This window comes from Urocitellus parryii, chromosome 12 (genome assembly GCF_045843805.1).
Source record: "Urocitellus parryii isolate mUroPar1 chromosome 12, mUroPar1.hap1, whole genome shotgun sequence".
NCBI lineage: Eukaryota > Metazoa > Chordata > Mammalia > Rodentia > Sciuridae > Urocitellus > Urocitellus parryii.
In genome coordinates, this window is record NC_135542.1 from 21,445,256 (window position 1) to 21,468,292 (window position 23,037).

General features: G+C 51.1%; 1 long non-coding RNA gene across 1 annotated transcript; it reads left to right on the plus strand.

Annotated features, from left to right (window-relative positions):
- The first annotated feature begins 6,193 nt into the window (after positions 1–6,193).
- On the plus strand, positions 6,194–21,230 carry LOC144249803 (uncharacterized). The gene is made up of 5 exons (XR_013342320.1): positions 6,194–6,632; positions 16,848–17,004; positions 20,135–20,332; positions 20,691–20,782; positions 20,867–21,230. It is a non-coding gene; the product is annotated as an uncharacterized LOC144249803 (long non-coding RNA).
- Positions 21,231–23,037: the final 1,807 nt, after the last annotated feature.

The window sequence follows — 23,037 nt, forward strand, 5'->3', positions numbered from 1 at the left end:
CACATTTCTCACCTCGTCCCTGGGGATTTGAATATGTTTCTCTATTCAAAATTCTCAAGCCATGTTCTTGAGACGTGTGGGCCGACTCTTCCCTCTCGGTTTCTAAACACGTAACTAGCAGTCCCACTACTGACTGCTAAAATAGAAGTTGACTTATTAATCAGACGAAGCACAGTTATAGCAGGAAAGTTCACGTTAAATGTATTCTAAACATTCTGGAGAAAGTTCCTCTGTGGGTTGCTTGGATGCTGCTTGGCCTTAGGAGCTGGGAGCTTAGTGGCCAACCTCAGCTGGGCCCATGTCTTGACCTCTACTGACATTTTCTATCTGCCCTATTGCAAACTCACTCATTAGGCAGTAGACATCTGTCAGTCAAAACATGGATAGATAGGGGTGCGATCGCTTGATGGCATATGGATCTCCTTAGGTGTAAGAGACAACATTCCTCATGACTGGGGCTGACACATAAGCTTAGTGTACGTTTTCCTTTCACCCTCAGTACCTCAGCCAGCACCTTGTTCTACAAGCCCAGCACCATCTAGAATCACAATACAGAGCTCTGCGTTGTATTGGTCCAGACCCAGGGTCTGTGTACCACTGCCACAGGAGCAGGTGTGTGGCTCCTGTGATTTACTGGTCTGGTTTATCTAAATAGCCCAGCAGTATACAGGAGACACCAGCTTGGAAATGACACCCTTCACCCAACAGACATTATAGGGTGCTGTCTCTCCAGTCTGTACAAGTCACAGGTCGGGGAACCGAGGGGTGGAAGCAGGAGTCATCCTGTTCTCTGTCACTCCCAGGACCTGTGTGAGGATTGTGCACTCCTGTTCCTGGAGATTTAGCCTCCATGGGTCTAGCAGTCCTACATCCCAGAGAAATCTTCTACCCGGGAATGCAGTATGAGCCCCACTAAGTGCAACCTCTTCTGGATGATTAGCTCAGACTCCTTGGGCCAGTTGATGAGCCAGTGCAGGGAATCTGGTGCAATTGATGCTGACCGGTCCCCAAGCACTGAAGATGAGGAATCTAGCGTATGTGGTAGAGGACAGAGATGATGGATATCATTCCTAGCCTTGGGACCACTGGCAAGGGCTGTGGCTCACCCCATTAGATTTCCCTTGTAAAGTTTTCTAGAAATGAAACAATTGGAACTCTGGGGAAGCTACACACATCTGAGTGGACCTGATACGGTAAGAGGGGGAGTGAGAAGTGCAAGAGGTGGACTGCAGTGGACACCTTTGACGTCCTGCCCATTTCACAGGCCCCTGAGAAGTTCGTCTGCTCACAGCTCATGCTCCATTGTTCTCTGGCAAATTTCCCTTGGTCCATGAGAGTTGATGGCCCAGATCTATTCAGGAAGTCACGACCCTTCCTGCACCAGTGTCCATAAGCCAGGGACTGGCCAGTTCCAAGGTGGAATGATGGCACTCTTGCCACAGAGAGGGACAGGCCACAGTGGCTCTGACTGAGGCTACTGCAGCTGAGCCCTCTCTCTCTGCTCTGTCCTGAGCTGCTTCCCTCCCCTCGTTACAATTCCTAATACGAACACTTGCTCTAACTCTGTCATCTTATTGTGATAGTTAAATTGCACCACTGTCTCTCAAGACTGTAACCAGAGCCCCAGAGAAGAGGGGAGGAGAGGCTGAGCCTGCACAGGCCTCTCTTACCACTTTAGGGTGCAGTATCCTTAGGGTACCTCGATCCTATAGATGTGCTAATAGATGACCACACGGGTTTGGTTATACATTTTCTGTAAGCTAAACTTTGTTTGGACAAGGAATTTGATTGCCTGACTTGACTAAAAGAAAGTTTTCTAACATGCCTACTGTGATCTGCTTTTTTTTTTTTTTTTTTTTTTTTTTTGCACAAATTCCATGGTAATCACTCAGGTCTTCTCCCATTTAGATTTCTAACAAGTTGAGATCAGAATAAGAAAGTAGAAAGGATCAAAATGGACCATTGGTGTCATTGCTGACTTGGCTAGAGCAAAGTCACCCAAATCCGGCATTTATTGTACTTGGAGGGCACAGCTAAAGTCTGAGATTAAAAGTTAGTCTTCCCTATTTGCATCAATCTAGGTCTTAGGCCCTTCTCTGGGAAGAGTTAGAACTATACAGCTGCACCCACACCCTGCCGTCTGTACTGCACATTCAGTCTCAGTGACCCTTCCGCTGAGGGAAGGAGGCCCCTGGAGAGCTGGGATCTGTGGATGGACATTATAATAAGGGAGTTCTGCGGGAAGTGGAGGTGGGGACAGGTGGGAGGCTGTAACCCATCGTGTGGGTGGTCAGCTCAGGGCTGTGCTTGTGGCTTGTGCTATGGCTGAGGTGTGGGCTAGGCCATCCTCCTCCACTTTTTGTTTTTAATTGTAGTTGGACGTAATACCTTTATTTTATTTATTTTTATGTGGTGCTGAGGATCGAATCCAGGGCCTCACACTTGCTAGGCGAGCGCTCTATCGCTGAGCCACAACCCCAGCCCCCTCCTCCACTTTTTAAAGCAGCCTTCTGGAGTGCGTGGCCTTGAAGCTCACAGGGAAGGGAAAGGACAGCTGGAATCCCCCTCTATACGCCTCAGTGCCACCACCTAGAGGGCTCTGTCACTCCCTCTCACAGCCTAACCCATAGAGGTGATGGGTGGTGCCGCAAGGTAAAGGGCCGCAAGGCAGAGCTCTCAGGAGAACTGAACTCCTGTGAGCCCTTGAATTCTCCACCATGAAAAACGCATGCTGAGGGCCTAGTGTGGTGGCTGGCCCCAGCACTGGCTCCCCTGCTCTCTCCTAGCCTCCTGACCCATCACACTGCCGTCCACCCTGCGGCCCACCAGAGTGGCTCACCCAGAACTGCTCATGTGACACCAGGACCCACAGAGTGGAAGAACAGCGAGTCTTTAAATAGGCTCTGCAGCCTATGGTTTGCAGAGCATTTTGCCAACAATGAGGAGGAGGATGGCCTGGCCCACACCTCAGCCATAGCACCTCCACTTCACACAGAACTCCCTTATTATAATGTCCACTTTATTGAATCCTTCCAACAGTCAAGGGCGGGCAAGGACCAGGGATGCAGGACCAGCTCAGCTCACAGCCCTGGCCTCAGTGCAGTGTCCACTGGTCCTTAGTGATCACTGGTGGCTGAATTTGCCCAGTGAATATTGAGAAGGATAGGTGGGGTCTGTGAATAGGACAGCGAGTGACCTTGGGCCTGCAGTTTGGATGAAATGTCGGGACTAGAATAAAAATCGAGACACTTTAATAACACTAAATGCCAGGCACTGGACCAGGTTCCAGCAATGCTCGTTGTTTATTCCTGAAAATAACCAATAAGGTGCATTTGGTGATTGTGTTTTCTGTTCAGAGATAAGGAAAGAGGGCACTTGAAGGTCATGGAGCAAATGAGTGAGGAGTGAAGCTCGCTGGACCTCGAGGGCCTGTGCTGTGGCCTCCACTCTGTTGCGACACCCAGCATAGATCACAGAATGGGCAGTTGCCTTCAGGTAAGAGGGTTAACAACAGCGACTGCTCTGCATTTGTGCCCATGCCAGGCCATATTGATGGGGTCCATCATGGGTATGTGCACAGAGCAGGAAAGTGCATGTGGTTCTGCCAGGTGCCCGTGGGGTACAGTTGCTCTTGTCTGCTTGTGGGCCAGCTCACCACGCACCATTTGCTGCTGGCCAGCAAGGCTGCCTTCACATGAGGTCTTCTCCTCCCAAGGCTGGTATTGGTGCTCTTTGCATGTGCCTGCACCTGCCAGAAATGTCCTTGGAAACTATAGCCCGTCCTTTGCCAAACGGCCCCTCAGTAGGTACCTTCTGCTGATGGTGCATGGTAAGTGGCTGTGGGGCCAGCAGCCAGGTGTGGAAAGCCCTCTTAGGTATTGGTATAGGCTCAGTTGTATCCCCCCCAAGTGCATATGCCAAAGTCCTAACCCCTAAGTTCCTTAGAGAATGACCTCATTTGAAGATAGGGTCTTTGAAGAGGTAATTAAATGAAAACAAAGTCACCAGAGTGAGCCCTGGTCCAGGATGACTGGTGTCCTTAGGTCCCAGCACACTCAGAGCAAGACCATGTAAAGACACAGGATGAAGACAGACTCTACTCCAAGGACAGGGGCCTGGATCAGATCCCTCCCTCACTGCCCTCAGCAGGAACCGTGGTCTGGAACGTCTGTGCTCCAGACTGGGAGAAGTAGCTGGGAAGTAGCTGTCCAGAGCTGACTACCGAGGACCCAAGTCTTCCTCCTCGAAGCTTTATTCCTGTGGCTGCTGTCCCTCAGGTGGTCACAGAGGGAGGGAAAGATGGCAAGGTTTCTTCTGGTGCGGCCTCATCTGCCCATGCTCCTTAAAGATGGGACCAAGTTGAATCAGCCAGAGCTAAGTCCCACTGGCCGTCCTGCTACAGGAATCTGGAAAAGAATGTGGACTCTGCGCCTTTCTCACCAAGTCTCAGAGGTCTGCGAGTAGGTAGAGGGCAGATGGCCACTAGTGCCCAAGGCGGAGGGTCTGTAGCATACCTGGGTGTACGCTGGGTCGCTAGGTCACAAGCTCAAGTGGCAGGGCTCACTGTGGAGCTGGGCCACCTGTGAAATGACAGGACCATCTGTGGTGTGGTGCTATCAGGCGTCCACGTGGCAGGGCCTGGGCTCATCTGTAGGGCCATGTGGGCCCCTGGCAGGGCCTTCTCTTGGCCTGAGTGTTCTGAGGGCAGGCTCCCGGGTGTGCAGGATAAGGAGCCCTGTGGCTTGTGAATGAGACCTCCAAGCCCAGGGAGGGAGGCATCCTCAGGACTGGAGGAGAGGAGGCCTCCTCCAAGTCTGCTCTGCAGCAGGAGTTAGTTCCTTTCAGGCTTTTGGCCCCTCTTCAATTTCCAGTGTGTTTATTTATCCTCCCGAGGCATAGCCACACACGGTTGGGAAATAGGGCTAACTAATCAAAACTGCTGCACATCCATAACTCCCTCTGTCCCCAAGGAGTCCCCATGCCTAGGAAATGCTCCTCCCCAGGCCCCAGAAGGCAGAGAGAAGCAACTCCCACACAAATAGGGCTACTGTCATGCACCTGTGGCCAGGCACCCAGGGCCAGTAAGCCTTGCTGGCTGGTTTGGAGGGCTGGAGGCCAGAGGGTGGGACTCTCTATCACTAATGATGCTCTTTGGGTCAGGTAAGCACTCACCCATGTGACGTCCAAGTGCAGAAAGAGCAGCAGCCGACGACTTGTCTGGTTGCTTTGATTACGTCCAGAAGGGTGGGCGGAAATCCTTCATGGTGCATTTTGATCTCTCCAGCGTTTCCTTTCTGTGCCTTCACCTTGTTTTTTAGACTATCCTTGGGTGGTCTTTATGACAGTCAGTTAAGCAGCTGGCTCTGTGTTGGGCTGGTTCAATTTGGACTTGAATTTCCCTTGGTGGATGGGTGGCAGCCGAAGCCCAGCCCTTCTGTGATGTCCCGGGCTGTGCTACCTGTCCCCCCACCCCACAGCCTTGAGCCTTGGATTTCTGCCTGCCGTAGTGCATACATGGCTTCTCACTTTAGAGCTATGTATATCTTCTCTTCTGGAGTGGAATTCGCCATGGCAACATGGGAGGCCATAGCCAAATCCTGTCACCTTGCTGGACCCCAGTTCCCTCACCCACAAAATGGAAATAACACCCTGCTCTTCCCCCTGTCCTTGCAGGTCGTTGGGAGAATGAAATGAGAGAATATTAAGACACACGGAAAATGAAGGGAACAAACAAAGAGAGGACGGGTTTCTGGTCCCCGGGCTTGTTCCATACTTAGAAGTTTCACAATTTCCAACCTGAGGTCCAAATTCCACCCAGAAATCTGGAAATGTTCCAAGCAGTGCTTGACTCGAAGGAAACAAAACACTCAGGGTGAATTATACTCGGAGCATCCACTTTCTGCATAAACTTGGGTGAACAAAATTCTAAGTGATTTTAAAATATTACCTTGAAATGACAAATGAAGGCTGATATTTGGAGCAAGAGATCAAATATGTAGGCATTTTTTCCAAATAACTTCCTACTCTGCTTCAGACTCATTTGCTCCCTTGGGGGCCTTTCAGGTGAGCTGGTGCAGGGTGGGGGAGGAGCCCCGTGGGCGTGGTGGTGTGGAGAGCCTGTGTCCTGCAGCCATGCTCCTGGGACCTCCTCCAGGGCCTTCCAACAGGCCTTTCCCATCTGTCTCCGACTGCTCCCAGCCCAGCCCCGTGTCTGTCACCACAGCAAGAGGCAGCGTCCTGTGAGCATGACAGAGTGAGAAGGGATAAAAATAGAGGCAGAGGAAGGAGTCGAGGCGCTGAGGCTTTGTACCATCTCCAGGCTGCCATGAGGACCTGACTTCGGAGAAGAGATTCCCGACTTGGGAAAGCAGCGTGCACGCCCACGGTGTCCAGGAAGGACCAGAGAGAAGCGCTGAGGACCTCGAGATGCCCAGCAGCTGCCCAAGGTCACTGGGCTCCAAGGGAAGGGAAGGGGCAAGTATAGCTTGAGCCACCGAGTCACCTGCCATCTGGGCTGTCTCTAGGGCTCTTGCTCTTTCCACGCCAATGACAATGGAAATGCCCACCCTGGCCTTGGCACACAGCAAGTGCTCCATGCCACGATTTCCTCAAGATGACTGGAAAGAACCCAGGTGTAGTCATCAATGTGCCTGCATTTCCTTTTCTCTGTGTTTTCTAGAGCCTTCCAAAGCCTTCTTTCTACCCTCTACCCGTCCAGTCCTTTCTTCCTTTGGAGTCCCTTGCTTTCCTTACCATGAACCGTCTCCAGCTCTCCCAGGGCAGAGGAGCCTCTCCTTGTTCCTTCTTGCCCTCATCCCCTGCTCCCCACACACTCTCATCCCTTTATCCCAGGACCCCGCCATCCAGCACAGGGTTGGTGGGGCCACTCTGGTCACTGGGAAGGGTGTCATGGTGAAGGAGACTTTCTCACTCTCACTCTCAGGGGGTGGCAGGCAGAGGCAGGCCTGAGTAAATCCAGGGCCTCTGCTGCCCAGGGTGGAGTTGGAGCAGGAACAATGACTTGCAATAGCTTCAGCACTTATGTTTTGGACAATTTGAACAATGACATAGGCTTGTACTTGGCGATGTGCACACTGGAGAGGAGGAAAAGGGGCTTCCGTGAAAGCCCGGTTCAGGCCTGCACTGGGTGGTGTGTGATCCAGATGGCCCCTTAGCCTCAGCTGGTGTGCTAGAACTGATGGGCAGAGTTCAGCGCACTTCTAAGGTCCCCTCTCACTTGAGGGACACAAAATCCTACAAGTCACTGGTTAGTATCCCTGCTCCATTTACAGGGAGCTCGGAGGCCAGACAGGTGCAGATGTCAGTCACGGTCATGGACATGGTGGTGGTGTAGAAGGGATACGGATCTGCTATCTGAGCCGTTCCTGGGCTCCACACTCCCCAACCCGCTCGCTGCAATGCACTACTTTACCTCATGGTGAGAGCAAGATTCATGAACTGTATCTTAAAACAGCTTTCCGCCTTTATCTTACCGCATCTCTCCGCCGCCTTTGAAGCGGCTGCTCACTCAGGCCTTTGATATTCTCTGCTATCCTGCTTCCTTCAGGCCACAATCTTCTGGTTATCCTCCTACTTTTTAGGCATTTTTTTCGTATTTTTTGAATGGGCCTGTTACTCCTTTTCTTCCTCTAAAGGTCAGGGCACCCCAGAGCTTTCCCCGGTGCTGGCGGCCCTCATTCATGCCGTGCAGCTGTCCCGAGGACCGCACTGGCCTCGCGACTCCACTCTCCCGGGAGCTGGGCTCTCCCTGTGGCTGCCCTGTCACTCACCGTCTCCAGTGCTGCCTGCTGGGCCTCTGTACCCGGGTGTGCCAGCCGTGCAATTAACCCACCAGCAGCCTCTTCCCTGGTCTTCTCTGTTTCTAACCTTTCCCTGGCTGTGCAGGGTGGGCCCCTCTGGGGACAGGAATGAGCCGATGGTTTCTAAGTGCTGGCAGTCCTGTCACCATCCTCGTTATCTCTGGTGTGTGCAAAAACTTGCTCTTGTTCTATGCATTGTAGAAAGGTTAACAGCCTCTACCCACTTATACTAGTAGTGCCCTGTGTGTGTCTTTCATTGCTGTCATGAGAACCCCTGAAGAACAATTTAGATAAGAAAAAGTTTATTTGGGTTCAGTTTCAGAAGAGGAAGAGGAGGGGCAGGAGGAGGAGGAGGAGGAGGAGGAGGAGGAGGAGGAGGAGGAGGAGGAGATTGGGTCCACCTCTGTGAGGAGACGAAGTGAAGTAAACTCACAGAGGGTTTTGCAAGTTGTAAGGTGTTTCCCAGGCTTGGACTTTCCTGGGAGCTTTGTTCTGAGAGTTGGGATGGGGGCAGGCAGAGGGGCCTGGTACTGGATGGCGTACGCCTGTGTCAGTGGCAAGTCCTGATGCACAGGAATTAGGAGAGGTGGGATTGGGTCATGCCTCCTTCCCAAGGCCAAATACTTCAGATTCTGTGTAAATAACCACTTTTAAACAGAAGCACATGTACTCAAGTCAATGCTCTGCTGTTGCCATTTTGAAATAGATTTTAAAACCTATTTAGAGGCTTTCCCTGGAAAATTGTCTACATTTGTGAACGTAGACATGTTTGTTGAACTTGTCCACACTGTTGAAGGGCCCCTGCCATCCTAGAGCCCAAAGTGGTTTATTCCAAAATGTCACCATGTTGATCTTTTGTGCTTTGGTTATTGGCCCTAAAGGAGCCAAGGAAGAGCTGGATGAAATGGAGTCTGTCATCCCAGCACCCAAGCCCTGGGTCTGGGGCCCCAGGTGCTCTAAGAGCAAGGCTTAGGAAATGTCTGTCAAGGATAGATCCCATTGGATCCAACCCCAGGAAAATAGCTTCTTGGGAAACATTTTTCTATTTTCAAAATCTCTGCTGTAAGGAAGTCTGAGGTCTGGCAGTGAAACCGGCCCGTGCCCACCCTGGCTTCACGGTCTGCACTCAGCGGCTGTGCAGGCGCGGGAGGCAAGGCTTGGGAACCACAGAGGGAGGTGAAGCCGGGTTCAGAATCGAGGATATCCCTTCTCTGCTCAGAGCACTAGGATGCCCAGTCCCCCCTACGGGGACCAGGCATGGGCCCCTCCCTCTTGCATCTTCTCTTCTTTCTTTGGGGACCTCATGCTCCACCAGAACAAGCTCAGGGCTTGGGTGGTTGGTTCGGGCTCTACCTTGAAGGAGACTCTCAATCTCTAATGAATCTCCTTGCGTCTGGCCTCAGTTTCCCCAGATGTGCCTGGAAGCAGGTGGCCTCTGCCAACAGTGATGGCTCTTTGACCTGTCGCTTTCAGGAGCTAGTACCAGAGGAGTTGCAGAGTGACACTTGGCCCTGGGATGGATGCCGGGAGACTTTGCTATTTCAGCATTTGCTATTTGCCTTTTCAATTAGGAGACTCAAAACAAAGGAGAAGTCAATCAAATGTGAAGAATGTGATTTGGGGGTGATATGTGCTCTGCAGGGGGAACCATGTCTGATGTCACTCCTTCATCTGGGAGCTGGTTCACATGGTTTCCTTCTATCAGTTTACTGGGCAGTGTCACCCACTGGCCCAGCTGATGAGATGAGCAGGGTTCAAAGGAGCTGGCTGTATCAATAACTAAGAAAATGGCGAAGAAACCACATAGCCACGAACATGAATTTCTGAGAACGAGGACAGGATGGCTTGGTGACCCCATGGGTCAGCTCCATGCTGGGCAGCGCTGGAAAGAGCAAGAAAGTGAGCACACCTGAAAACCCCCTATTTATTGGGGAGAAGACATTCAATGGAATATTCCACCCAAATAAGGCAAAGGGTAGGATTTCAAAGATGGAGTCTTGCTTGGTGACATCTTGTGGTCAGCAGATTGATCGACACCTTGGCAAGTCACACCCATCGCAGGTGCTGTATGGGATCACAGGCAGAGTGAGGGGAAAGGCACATTTGTGTTGCGCAGCCCAATCAGCATGCAACGCCAGACCAGTCCCCTCGTATGCTCAACCACACAGCTCACACACAGCCATGGATGGCTCGCGACAGAAGAGGGTTGGAGAGCAGGACCCCAGGGAGAAACAACCGACGACCTTCACACCCTGAGACTGAAACCACATCAAGTTCCAAGCCACTTTAATATTTTGGACCACGGTTGACCAGAGGCTCACTCCCTGGGCCTGGTTGTCACCCGATTCCTCCCAGCTGAAACCAGGGAAGTAAAACCAGAGAGAAGGGAGACCACTGCAATTCCAATTTCACACAGATGCTTCTATACTCATTCCCCAACTTATCAGGCAAATATCACCTGGATACCCAAACCAGATAAGGACAGGTGAGAGGGAAACATTAAGACTCTAGAGGCAAACATCCTAAACGAGAAATCTTCACACTAAAGTTGAAGTCATTTGCCCAAGAAATCATGAGTTACAGGTGGCTAACTCTGTCACCTGATTCCTTCTCACCAATTCCCCTTGGTTCTCTCCTGGGGGCAAGCTAGGGCCTGGCCTGCTGCTGGCTGCAGGTCCACAGAGGATGATTCCTCCTACCTGAACAGGAAGTGATGGCCAGGCAGCTCTGGCAAAGCCCAGAGGGTGCGCAGGACCCTGGCATCGGGAGCACTCACACACGAGGTTTCCGCAGGCTCTGGCGTGGAATTCCAGGACCACAAGAATTCTGTGGACACTCAGCCCTCATGGTCCCTAACCTCTGCCTATCTTATAGGTGAGAAACCAGAGGGCCAGCAGGGCCTGGCAAGGCCATTGTTAACTCCATGACTGCTCCTTCCAAAAGAAGCAACCTCCTTCTCCATTAATGTCTTCATTTTTTTCTCAGCAGAAAGGTGTGTGTGTCCGATGTGTGTCCAGGTGGCTCTGCCAGCATAGAAACTAGAGGAGTAAGCCAAAGGCACCGGCCTGCCAGGGGAGTAACCAACGGGGAAGGAAGGGAGCAGCGAGAGGCAGGTGGGACAGAAGGCATGCAGCAGATTCTGCCTGTGCTTGGGCCTGAACATTCGGCCAGACAGAGCCCGGAGGGGTGGGCTGACGCTGGAACTGTGCTGAGTCCGGCTCTGGCCCAGCTTCCCAGGGTCAGGAACAGCTGACTTCAATCCAGGGGCCAAACCTCATCTTGGGAAACTGAAAGCCACTTTGAATGCACACCATGTGGCCTGTGGGCCAAAGACGCAGCTCAGATGTAACAGAAGCTATCGAGCCCATTCTGAATGTGAGATGTTATAATGTGTATAAGAGTGTCATTCCACGTTACCCTCAAAGTTAGTCCGGGACAATGGTGTCATCCGACCTCTCCAATGAAAAAAGAATCAGCACAGGCGCAGAGAGATCACATGGCTTCCCTGAGGCCACAGAGACCTGGTGGCACAGCCAGGTTCACGGTTGGGCTCACCCGCCTCCCAAGTGCCTGGAGCTGCTCTCCTCTCCACCACTCACCTCCCGGTCTTTGGTCTGAGAACTCTTGTTCCTCTGCACGCCGCATTAGCATGTCATTATGATTTCTGGTACTCCAAAGCTAATTTTCACAAGAGCCATTTTACAAAACGAGTTGCATCTTGTGTGCTTTGTTAAGGACATCTTTGTTCACTCACAGAATGATTTGCTGATGGCAGTCACTGGGTAGAGGGAGGTCAGGATCCAAGATGCGTTTATAGGAGGAGCAAGGCCTGAAGCTTCGCAGCACAGCAGGGTGACTGGGGGCCACACCAGTCCATCACGTGGAGGTTCCCAGTGCAAATAAATGATAACTATAAGGGGACGGAAATGCTAATACTCTGATTCAATCAGTGCACGTTGTAAACTTGTATTGAATTTTCACACGATCTTGAAACTAGATATAATCAGGTGAAAAAATAGTTAAGATAATAAAATCATTCTTCTGTGTTTTAATGTGTTTTGTAGCTCACGAGCCATGGGACTGCGACTCTTACGGTTAGGACTGATGGTACCAAAGGAGGATAAGAGGTCAAGACCAGCAGACATTGAACAGTGAGGCAATAAGGTTGAAGTTCAAGTCTGGGATGGCAACCTCTTTCTAGTTTTTAGCACTGTCCCTTACTCAGCAAAAATACCCCTGTGAGAGAATTATATTTGTTTTGGGGTGTTTTGCGGATTCATCAAAGGTGAATTTTTATGTGACTTGGCATGTTGTATTCATTTCAACAAGGTAACATGAATCATGTTGTTTTGCTCTTCTGTGTCATTACTGGATTTTGGTCTGCTTGGTCTATCCACTTTTGAGAGAGCTATTTTAAAACATTCCTTTATAATTGTGTGGCTTTAGATTGTCCTTCTTTCATTCCATCAATTTTTGCCTGTGTTCTAACTACAATCGTGTGTGTAGATTTATGATTGTGATTAACCCTTTTATAATGATCAAACGTCCCTCTTATGTCGAGTGATACTTCTTGACTTAAAGTTTACTTTTCTGATGTGAGTGCAGCTGTTTCAGAGAGAGAGGGACTGATTCAAGCACGGGGTCTCTGCTAGGTCCAACAACACTGCAGTGGTGGCTTTTCAAACATGTCAAAGCTGCCTGTTATAGAAGTCTGTCTCTGCTTCAGAGTCATCCAGGCCTATGCTGTGGCTCTTCTTTGGGGGCTCCACATGGTGTCCTTGATCACTCCAGGTGTCTCTACACCATCGAATCTCCTGGCCACCTGGGCCTGCTGAGAATGTGTACTCTGGGTCCTGTTCAGATATGGTGTCTCCAGTGTCCAGAGCTCCTCCACTGACCCGACTCTCTTTGGGTAGATACAACAAGTTGCCCTCTTCTATGAGAGGAGGCTGTGGCATGCCCCTGGTCACTGACCTTATTCATGTGGTGGCCCTCTGAATCTACCTCAAGTTCATTGCCCATGCTCTGGCATGCTCCTATCACACGGAACACAAGATACCTTGCTACTCACTGCCACCCAGGTAGAGTTGGAATAATGTCACTGCTCCAGTGGAGCAGTGTGACAATCTGCAGAATATCAAGCTAGCTCCCTAATAACTATATACGAATATAGATAAGGAGAGTTGAGCTACCCTGGGGGGAGAGTGGAAGTTTACTTCTGACCCCTCATGGGAAGGCTGCTTCATCTTCACCACTGATAGAATACATCTCCCAGATCAATAACCTCGAACAAGTGCCACAATCGGTCTATTTGTTCCAGTAAAGAAACGACTTCTAGTGCAGCATTTGTTATCAGGAGTAGCACCTGCTTAAATTGTCCACCATAACCAGACAAGACCTACCTGGAGTCTGCAGGAACCAGACAGTAGCCTTGAGTGATGAGGGGGACAATAAGCCCTGAGCCCTTCAGTTTATGACCGTTCTGTTAGTTTGTGCAATTACCCCGGGTGTGTAGTCTTGCTTCTGATGGACAGCCTTGCCCAGGTTGGAGCACATCATCCAAGACTTTCACACCTGTGTCCATTGCTGCTATTGTAGCTCTGCATGCCAGGCATCAATTGAGGGTCTTCAACTGCATGTGGGGCCTACTTATGTGAATGGTTCACTGCAGATCCTGGGACATTTATCCCCAGTGTGGAGCCATAGGTGCATGGAATAGGATAGGACTTGGTTGAGAGCCCATTGATCCCCGCCCTTAGTAGGCCACCTCTGTAACCAAAGGCCCATGATGGCATTTAGGGTCTCTGGGGATTAATGTTATCTGGGACTTGTACCCAACAGTCCTCAGCTATCTGTCTATCCCTCTTCCACTATCCCCAGATTCCTTGGTGAATCATTGCAGCTCCTTTTTCAAGAATGGCTGGGAGACTTCTTTAGCTGTTGGGTTCTTCAAGAGACCTCGCCTGGTTTTCAATCAGTGGGCCATGTGTGGATAGACACAGACCTGGCACCTCGAGAAGGAACTGCTGCTTGTAGTTTTCCATCGTGTTGCAGGATGTCAGCTCTGCAGCGAGCTCTCAGATTTAGTTATTGCACAAGTTGAGTGACACTTTCACCAGCTTTTATTTTTTTCTTATTATACAAATTTACTAACCTTTTAGTTTCCCATCTGTCTTTCCCCTGGGAACATCATGACCTTTAACCATCACTGAATCCCCCTGCAGATCAGAGGACTCGGATGACCTCTGTGGCTTTGAAGTCAACTAGCTGGCCTCAGTCTCTGGACTCCTGTCATCACGGAGTCCCTCATCACCACTGATGCTGGGGAGGTGTTTCCATGGCAGCCTCTCCTGGGTCAGTGCCACCTACAGGCCAACCTTCCTTTCCTTCTTCATGAATCCCGACGCTGACATGTGGGATAGGCTGAGGCTGGTACACGGGTCTCCTTGAAGCCACTACTGTTCTTTCTTTAGGCCTTGGACCTGATCTTTGGCGCACTGTGCATTGAGATATTGAAATGAGAATCTCCTTAAATGCATCTTAGAGGTCTTCTAGCTTTCACAGCTGGCCTTGAGCTCATGGTTGGCTGACCTAAATCTGTCCTTTTCTTTTTTAAGAGTCACAAAGGAATTAGCAAAAGCCACAACCTCCACAGTCACCCCGTCCTACCCCATTCACAGCTGTAGACTTCTGTACTTCCCCCGTATCTGTACCACATCCCAATAAGCCATAAGTGGATGTCTTTGAAGCCGTGTTGTCAACTCTCTGCTTGCCACCATAACAGGGTCCTGTGCCATCTAGGGATACAATGTCCACATCCACAGCTTCATCCCTAGGATCTGTTTTTTTAAGGTCACTCCTGCTACCAATTGCCTTGGCCTCATCCATCAAAACCAGAATCAAACAACAGGTGATGTGCATGCGTTTTATTTGGGGATCATGTTGTGTGGGGGACAGAGGTGAGGGAGGGTTAGCTCCGTATCCAGCCAGGCTTTCTGGGAGCCTCCTGTCTGAGGAGCACCCTTCAGGGGTGCATCTCTGAGCAGTGTGCCCGAGGGATGAGCACGAGTAAGGCTGGTCGTTGGCTTCTGTGTCTAGCAGTTGAGGATATCCCTGAAGACAGGACTGCCGACTCAGAGTTCTGGGGTTGGGAGATGTGGATATGTTTATTGTCTTTCCCTATTTTCTGAATCGGAGAAGAGCTGGGGTCAGAAGGTAGAGGTGTGGCTTATACCCCCGAGTAAAGAGCTATCAGACACGTGAGTAAAGATGGTGGCAATCTGCAGCAGCTGGGTGACATAGCCAGGTGTGGAACAGAAGTGAGACCAAGGGCCTTGACACAGCATGCAGAGGTGTCCCTGCAGTAATACGATGGGAAATCCAGGGGGCCTTGCTCTGGGAATGGCTGGATCCAGGAGTGAAATAACGTTTCCTAGGCAAGGCCATATTGGTCCCTCAGCTCTGTCTTCTCCTGGGTTGGTTTCATTCAGACTCTTTCCGTACGATGGCAAGATGGCCAATAAGAAGCTTGCCTTTCCCATCTCGTCTCCTCAGCAATCTTAGAGAAGGAGCTGCCTTTTAAGGAGCAGTTCCAACAAAAGTGACCAACTGATAACTTCCTCCTTGTCCCCCAAAGAACAGCCGGAGGGCACCTGGGGAACCAGGGGCCCTGCTCTCTTACTTTCTCTGTTCCTTGAGAGTCCAGAGTCTTTGCCTCTCCCGTGCCTTCTCCTGGCTTTCAATGGCCACTTGGTAAATGCTGGGTGGGAGAACAAGTCAAGGAACGACTCTTATTCCATAGCTCTTTTAGGGATTTTATTTTCCTAAAGAGAAATCCCAGTAATTTTAGGCAAAATCAGGTAGGCAGACTGGGTTAATTCTTTGAGAAATTTATGAAAATATCTGTCCTTCCCAACTTTGGGTACACTATATAACTTGGCAAACTACTCGTCATTTTGGAAATTACTCTCTGGTTTGTAATTTATTGGTTATCCAGATAGCCTCCTTGGATATCCAGTGGGAGCTTGGACTGGGAATGATTCATCTCATTGGGGCTGATTGTTAATTTTTAGATGACATTAGAGGCAACATTCAGAGAAAGGCTCAAAATCACCATTAGTTACACAGAGTGTTAATGAGCAATTACTCTAGGTAAACAGGACCTCTGTGCCAGGTCAGATGTAATGAGCCAGGCATGGTGTCCAGATGTAGAGCAAAGGGTGACCAGGGGTGCAAGGAGGCGTTAGCAAGATGCCAGGGGCATACCAAGGGGTCAACGCCAAGAGTTCAGCATGAAACTTCAGGCAGGACAAAGAGTCTGCGTAGAGAGAAGGAGCCTCTGCCGGAAGGATTTCCCGCACCAGAAGACAGTGGCTCTGGAGGCAAGTGGGCGAGCAGTCAAAGCCTTCATCTCTACTCCAGGTTCCCTATTTCCAGATGTGCAGAACCACACACCCAGGGCCCCAGAGACACTGAGTGACTTGCCCAATCGTGGACTGCTGGCTGTGCTCAGAGCACTGCCCAGCACGTGCTGGTACCTGGTGGATTCAGTGCCCCCTGCCTCCTCAGTCTCTGCTTTTGAAACCCGTGGCTCCATGGTGGTGAGTCTCTAAGAGCAGAGACTGAGATGTGGGCCTCTGTATCCTTTGGATACAGGGCCGGTGTTTGGGGCTCAGGGATGTTCAGGAATTGCTTATTTGTTCTCTGACCCCCGTCTCAGCCCTCCTGGTGTCACTAGCTGGACTGACTTGGTCATCAGCCCCCACAGCAAAGGTGAGGAGTGAACTTGAACTGCCTCTGAAGATGCAGGCCCATGCCATGCTGCAGGCACAGGGAAGTGGGCACTGGAGCACGGTGTGGCGAGATGTGGGTTCAATTCCCCAGAGACTTGAGACCCAGCATGCCTGTTCTCATCTTCCTTACCTGCAATATGGCAATTAGCTGTTTGTTTTTATAATTAATGATGGTATTGAACAATTCCATCTTCAAGTAATCCTAATGTTAAACTGCTTTTACTTCAAATTGCAGAAATTCTCAGAGCTTCTCTTACTCTACTGGGCATTGTGAACCCTGGGAGGAGCCCACAGCAGCCACAGATGTTCCTGGTCCTTGCAAACATTTGTCAGGGAGCATCCTGAAGGATCAGTGTTCTTGGAACACTTTGGAAAATCTCACAAAGCCCTTGGTAGGTGCTAAAAATAGTATTTGCTCTTAGTGTTGTTGTCACAATTATTAGTATTGTTTTATTATTACTGAAATAATACAGGGACTGGGAGCTGAATGACCCTGAGATCATATTTCAGAATTCACAATTTTCCAATAGACTTTCATACCGGATCTAGCCAGGCCAGTCCCCTGTGAATTTCTCTAGCTTCAGAACATATAAACCGAACATAGACAAATCCCTCCTGTCCTTGCTAATTAGAGTGATGGATGGTGGAGACAGGACTGGGCCACGCTGCGGTAAAGATGATGGCTTTGCTTTTAATTAACTGTGCATGGACTTGAGGGGCGCTAGGGAAGTGGAGCAATCTTCCACAGCACACTGCTCACTCCTGTCCGGAACATACCGAGTCTTTCGGGCCCAGCAACCAAAGAGGACAAGCATGCAGCCTGCAGACACCACTCAGGGCCCTCCATCCTCGCTCTTCCCAGGAGCCAAGAGGCACAGAAAGACAGGAAGTGGGAGATTCTCAGCACTGGGCAGCCCAGCCTTCCTTCAAGTCCTCCTGGGGCAGGACTGACCATTCCTGGGATAGTTTCAGTCCCCAGTAGACACTTAAATGATGAAAAATGGTTCAACATTTATGTGCACATTCTTGGAACAAGGGAGTGCTTTGGGCCTTTAAGTCCCTCCAACACCCCGGTCCCTTGGTCCCTTGCAGTTTTAGAAGCAAGCCTTGGTTGGGCAGGGTTCTCAGCTGGAGTCTGCAGTTCACTTGTGGGGACCTGGGAAGATCCCTTCTCCAGTCATCTTTCCTTTCCTGGGGTTTGGGCTGTTCTGCTGCGACAGTGTTTGGGCTGTGGCTGGCCCTGGGTAGTTTATCTCAATTCAACGAATATTCAACGGTCACTATCAGGTTTGAGGCCCTGGGGTATGTGGTGCAGTGTAAGCCTGCTTCTGGCTTCAGGGAGCTCACAATCTGGACAAGAAGGTAAACGTGTGCACGTGACTGTCAGTCCACACAACGTAAGTAACTCAAGCAGGGCTCAGGGTGTGAAGCCAGTTGGGATGAGCAGGCTTCAGAGGACATTCTGAGGCTGTGGATATTGAGGAGGAGAGTATTTAGTGGAGTTGTAAAAACAAGAGCTTCTTGTGCTTAAAGAGACTTGCTCAGTCAGAGCTTCCCACAGCTCCTTGCTTTCTTTCTGTGCCCCCCTCAGCGGCTGCAGAGGCCCAACACTCATTTTTGATAAAAACCTTGCATCCCTTTGGGTTGGCCAGCTCCCCTGTACGGGCACACTGCACAACTTTGGATTCCTGCCTTAAGTCCTGCTGCCTCATTGCTTGCTGATTTTGGAGAAAATGAATTAAACTTCCTGTGCTCAGTTGAGAAAGCAGCCGGCAGGAAGGAAGATCCTGAGGAGGCAGGGACGTAGTGCCTCAGGTGGGAAGCAGGGAGGCCAGCCAATCACGGAAGCTGGCCTCGTCTCTCCAGGTGCCAGCACACCCTGTCTGTCTCCTCCAGCTGGGGAGGATGTCCTAAAACGCAGCTCTGACCTGCACATCTGCTCCTGGGCTGCTTCCCGCTTAGACACCATGAAGCCCAAGCTTCCCTGCCAGCACCCTCCCCGGCCCAGCCACCAAAATGCGGAGCTTATTCCCCACGTGTAGGTGCGCTGTCCCCCCAGGCCTTTGTTCCCTCTTTTGTCCCTCAAGCCCTGATCACCCAGCCACCTTGCCACTGCCCAAGTCTATACAGACAATGCCCCATCGGGGACACCTTCCCAGCCTGCTCTTCTGGGCCAGCAAGGAGCCAGGATTCTTGGAGTGTCCTTGACCTTCCTCTCCGTCGATACCATCCCCTGCCGACGTCTCTTAGTCTTATGACCCTGTGTTTCATACCTCACTCACGTGTCTCCCGTTACACACTCTGAATGCTCTGGGGACACAAACATGGCTGGGGAGAGCTCACCTGCCGTGCCCCATCCACCAGGCACCTCTAGCAGAGCCTGGGACACTCCCCATCACTTCTCTGACCTCATCTGTGCAGGATGCCGCATGGGTGGGCTGGAGCTGGTGACGGCGGCTTCCCCTGCCCTCCCTCTGTGTCAGGGTGGAGAGACAGATCTCTCTCCTCTCTTCCTGCCCTTATGAGGCCACAGTCCTGTGATATTAGGGTCGCCTCTCAGGACTTAACCATCACCAACCTTAACATCTTGGCCTTCAACTATGAAGTTCAGGGTCACATTTCAGTCCTCGGCACTCACAGGGCCTTCTTGACCCTCTTCCCCAAGCGATGAGCTGGTGCCATGTGAGTGGCATTTGCCGTAATTCTCATGATTATTAGTGTCACTTCCTCAGCGTTTTCTCTTTTCAAGGTGGCTTGCCACAGCCACAGCCAGTGCATCTTCTTCGTCGGGGATGAGTTTGTGAGGGTATGTAGGGACATGTAGTGGAGCTTCAAGCTCCTCTCCCCCCTGATCTCAGGCTTCAGTTCTCACCGCCCTGTTCCAGAAGGATGCCTTGGCCTGCCCATGGACTCCACCCCAGCCTTGGAAGCCTGACCTTTGTTTCCCACAGCCCTGTTCCTCTCAGGGGCTGGGGTCTAGCTGCCAACCCCAGGTCTCTGCTGTCTGCTGAAGTGGCCACCATGGCTCTCCCCACCCATGCCCTGCTGGGAGTCAGGTCTCCAGGACCCTCGCTCTAGGATGCCCAGGTGAGTGAGGTTTGGTTAGGGAGGGAAGAAAGTGGAATCAACCTACCCTGTTCCAGGGGATCCATGAACTGTCATTAATGCGTTCCTCATGGACACTGTGAGGTTCAGAGAGGTCAAAGACCACCCTGAAATCACTCGGCTGATAGGCGACACAGGTTGGATTGTGCCAGGTGTCGGCCTCTGGTGGGAGGAGCTCAGCTTAGATCTCCCTGGGCAGTGCACCCATTCCCACCTGCTAAGCACCACTGATGTCCCCTTCTCTGAGATTTGTCCCTGCCAGGGAGGGAATGTCCCCTCCCCAGGACTCAGTGCCAGGGAAGATGGGCTGGTAAGGAAGACGGGTGCCAGCCCCCTTGTCTAAGGGGGGGCGGCTCTGCCGAGACCCTCTTTCCAGGGCTCAGGCTCAGCTCTAGCCTTCACCTGCTTTCCTCACAGGTTTCTCCGAGCAACATGCCCTCAAAAGGTCATGAGATGCGGGAGCCCTGCCTCAGCCTCTGCTTTCAGGAATGTGGCCCTAGAGACCCCCAGACCAGACCTTCCCCATGCCACGTGTGGGATTCGGCACACCTGGATGTACTGCCCTGAGTCCAGGGGCCTGACCCACTCCTGGAGATGTACCCTGGCTTCTGGGAGGTTTGGTGAATGGATGGCTGGAGGAGAGAGGAGGAGGGGTGGGGCATTTCTTCCTTGGCCCCTGCCTTGCTCCGGCTCCCTGGGTATGACCCTGCTGTGCCCATCTTGTCAGCTGTCCGACTCATGGCTCCAGCTCTGACCTAGCTCTCTAAACTCAATCCTGCCCTCCCTATTCTCCATGGGCCCACCCATTGCTGCTAGTCCCTGGCAACTTGACATCTGAGCTGGTTCTCTTAACCCCAACAGAGTTGGGGCCCTTCTGTAAGAGTGCCTTAATTCAAAGTCTCTTCAAAGACTCTACATGGGATGGATATTGTTTCTTGCGAGGCACACTAACTGCTTTGCTTTCATCTGACAGATCTACTCAGATTGATTGCCCATGGCTGTCCACATGATGTGTTTAGGAAGAGTGCTGTGATCCATTAGTGATGTCTGTCAGTGTGCAGCAGGGTAGGCATGTATAAGTGTCATGTTTTGGACTTCTCTGAACTGGATGGCCCTGTCTCTGAGATTCCTTTTGGCTCTGACTTCTAGGATCTATTATTTATGAAAAAAAGAGATCAATTTCCCTCCAGAGAAGCCTGAACAAGATGATGGAGTTAATGACTGTGGCCAACCAGCTGACAGCTTATTGGCAAATGAGACATCGACACCGTGGGAAATTATGTCCTCCGTGTGGCCAATTAATCTTGACTTTGTGGCTCATGCACTATCAGTACTGCTGTCAGTAATGGACCACCAGGGAAGAGGGTGGGAGGGTCTTTCACAGGCTTTTGGAACCAAGTGCAAAAAAGTTTGGGGCCTGTTGAATGCAAACCCTTCCAGTTACAGGTGGGTCTGGTCAGACCACAGACAGTAGAGTGATTTGCTCTGCAGCCTTTGTAAATGCATATTTTTATTAAAGGAACATTTTGATCAGTTATTGTGGGCCAACATTTTGTGCTATATGTTCTGCAAAGGAATAACTCCATAGCCTTAAGGTTAGCAAGGGTGAGAGACCCTAAGCAAAAATCACAAAAATAAATGTACACTTTTATCATTTAAACAAAATTCAGAAAGTGAAGAATGGAAGCAGGACTACTTTAGGGTGATGTTCAATTATGAAAAACCTGCACTCTGGTGGGAGGGGCCCAGGTGGAGGGCTGGTGGATCGGTGGCTCAGGCAGTGGGGACAGAAGACACAAAGATCCTGAGGCAGAGAGATGAAGGAATGGAAAGTAGGCCAGAGTATTTGGACTACAACAGGGATGAGGAAATCATGAAGAAGAAGTGCGGGAGACAGGGTCAGGTGAGCAGCACACCGGGACGTGGTTAGCTGGACGTCTCTGAAGCCGGATCCCTGGCCAGTGGGCAGGAGCCTCATGCAGAACATGGGGAGGTGCAGCCTGTGGTTCTCATCTGCACAGTAGAGATGCCAAGTTGTGTCCCCGTCATGCTGGGGGCCCCATGGGGTTCTGTGTGGGAATGCAGTTTTTAAACAAGAGCTGTGAAGTTAAAATGGCTAACTAGAAGGCCATCGGGCTAAGATGGCTTCAGTATCTGGGTTCCTCCATGAGCAAAGGAAACGTAAGCTCATCCTATCAGAAGTGGCCGGCGAACCTCTCCCAGGTCTCTCCACTTCAACCTCTCAAAGATTTGTCTTTCTTCTGCAAACACTTTATAAAATCTTCTCTCCCCCGCTCACTGGAGCATTGAGCTGTTCATGGCTGGTGCCGTGTGGTCAGCTCCACTTCACATTTTAACATGCAGAGGTGCACTGTTTAACAGTCTGCAGGAGACTGGGTTCAAAGGAGGCCACCTTTGCTGTCCCTCCCTATGTGGCCTGGCTTTTCACTTCTTGGCTGATTCTCTCTTACCAGGCCTCCCTGTCTCCCTCTCCCTCTCCCTGTCTCCCTCTCCCTCTCGCTCTCCCTCTTCCTCTCGCTGTCTCCCTCTCCCTCATCTCCCTCTCCCTCTCCCTCTCGCTCTCCCTCTTCCTCTCGCTGTCTCCCTCTCCCTCATCTCCCTCTCCCTCATCTCCCTCTCCCTTTCCCTGTCTCCCTCTCCCTCTCGATCTCCCTCTCCCTGTCTCCCTCATCTCCCTCTCCCTCTCCCTCTCCCTCTCCCTCTCCCTCTTCTTCCTCTCCCTCTCCCTATCTTGCTTTGCTTTCCTGTTTTGGAAGCTTAGACATTCTTTGCTCAGTGGAGTCCAGTATGTTAATGAGCTCATCAAAGCTCTTCCTCATTCGTGTCCCAGCATTTTGTGTCTCCATCTCTTGCTGCCTTGTCCCCTCTGCTCATGCCTGTTCTCTGTCTTTCCATGAGAGCCCTTGGCAGGTTAGTCGTGGTTGTTTGGGGGGTTCCTGGTCTGAGGGTCCCAGCATCCCTCCTGGTGGGAGTCTAGTGTCCGTGCTTGCTCCTCTCTCAGGCCTTTGCCTTTTAGTCTGCCTTGTAACTCTAGCACTGGGGAAGGGAGCTCCTGGAAATAGGCCTTGGGGAGTGTCCAGGAGTGGGAGGCAAGCTTTCTGTGGCCCCTCCAGCGGGTCCCTGTCTCCTGAGCCTGCATCCTGGGCTGGGAATGTCCCCAGTGCTTCTCTCTGTTGCCCTCTTAGATGGAACAGCAGGAAGGAGGGTGCTGGAGCTGGGTGCCTGCCTTCCCCCAGGTTACACAGGCTCTGGTGAATCCCAGTTGTTCAGACTCTGATAAAGCAGTTTCTCTAGAGGGC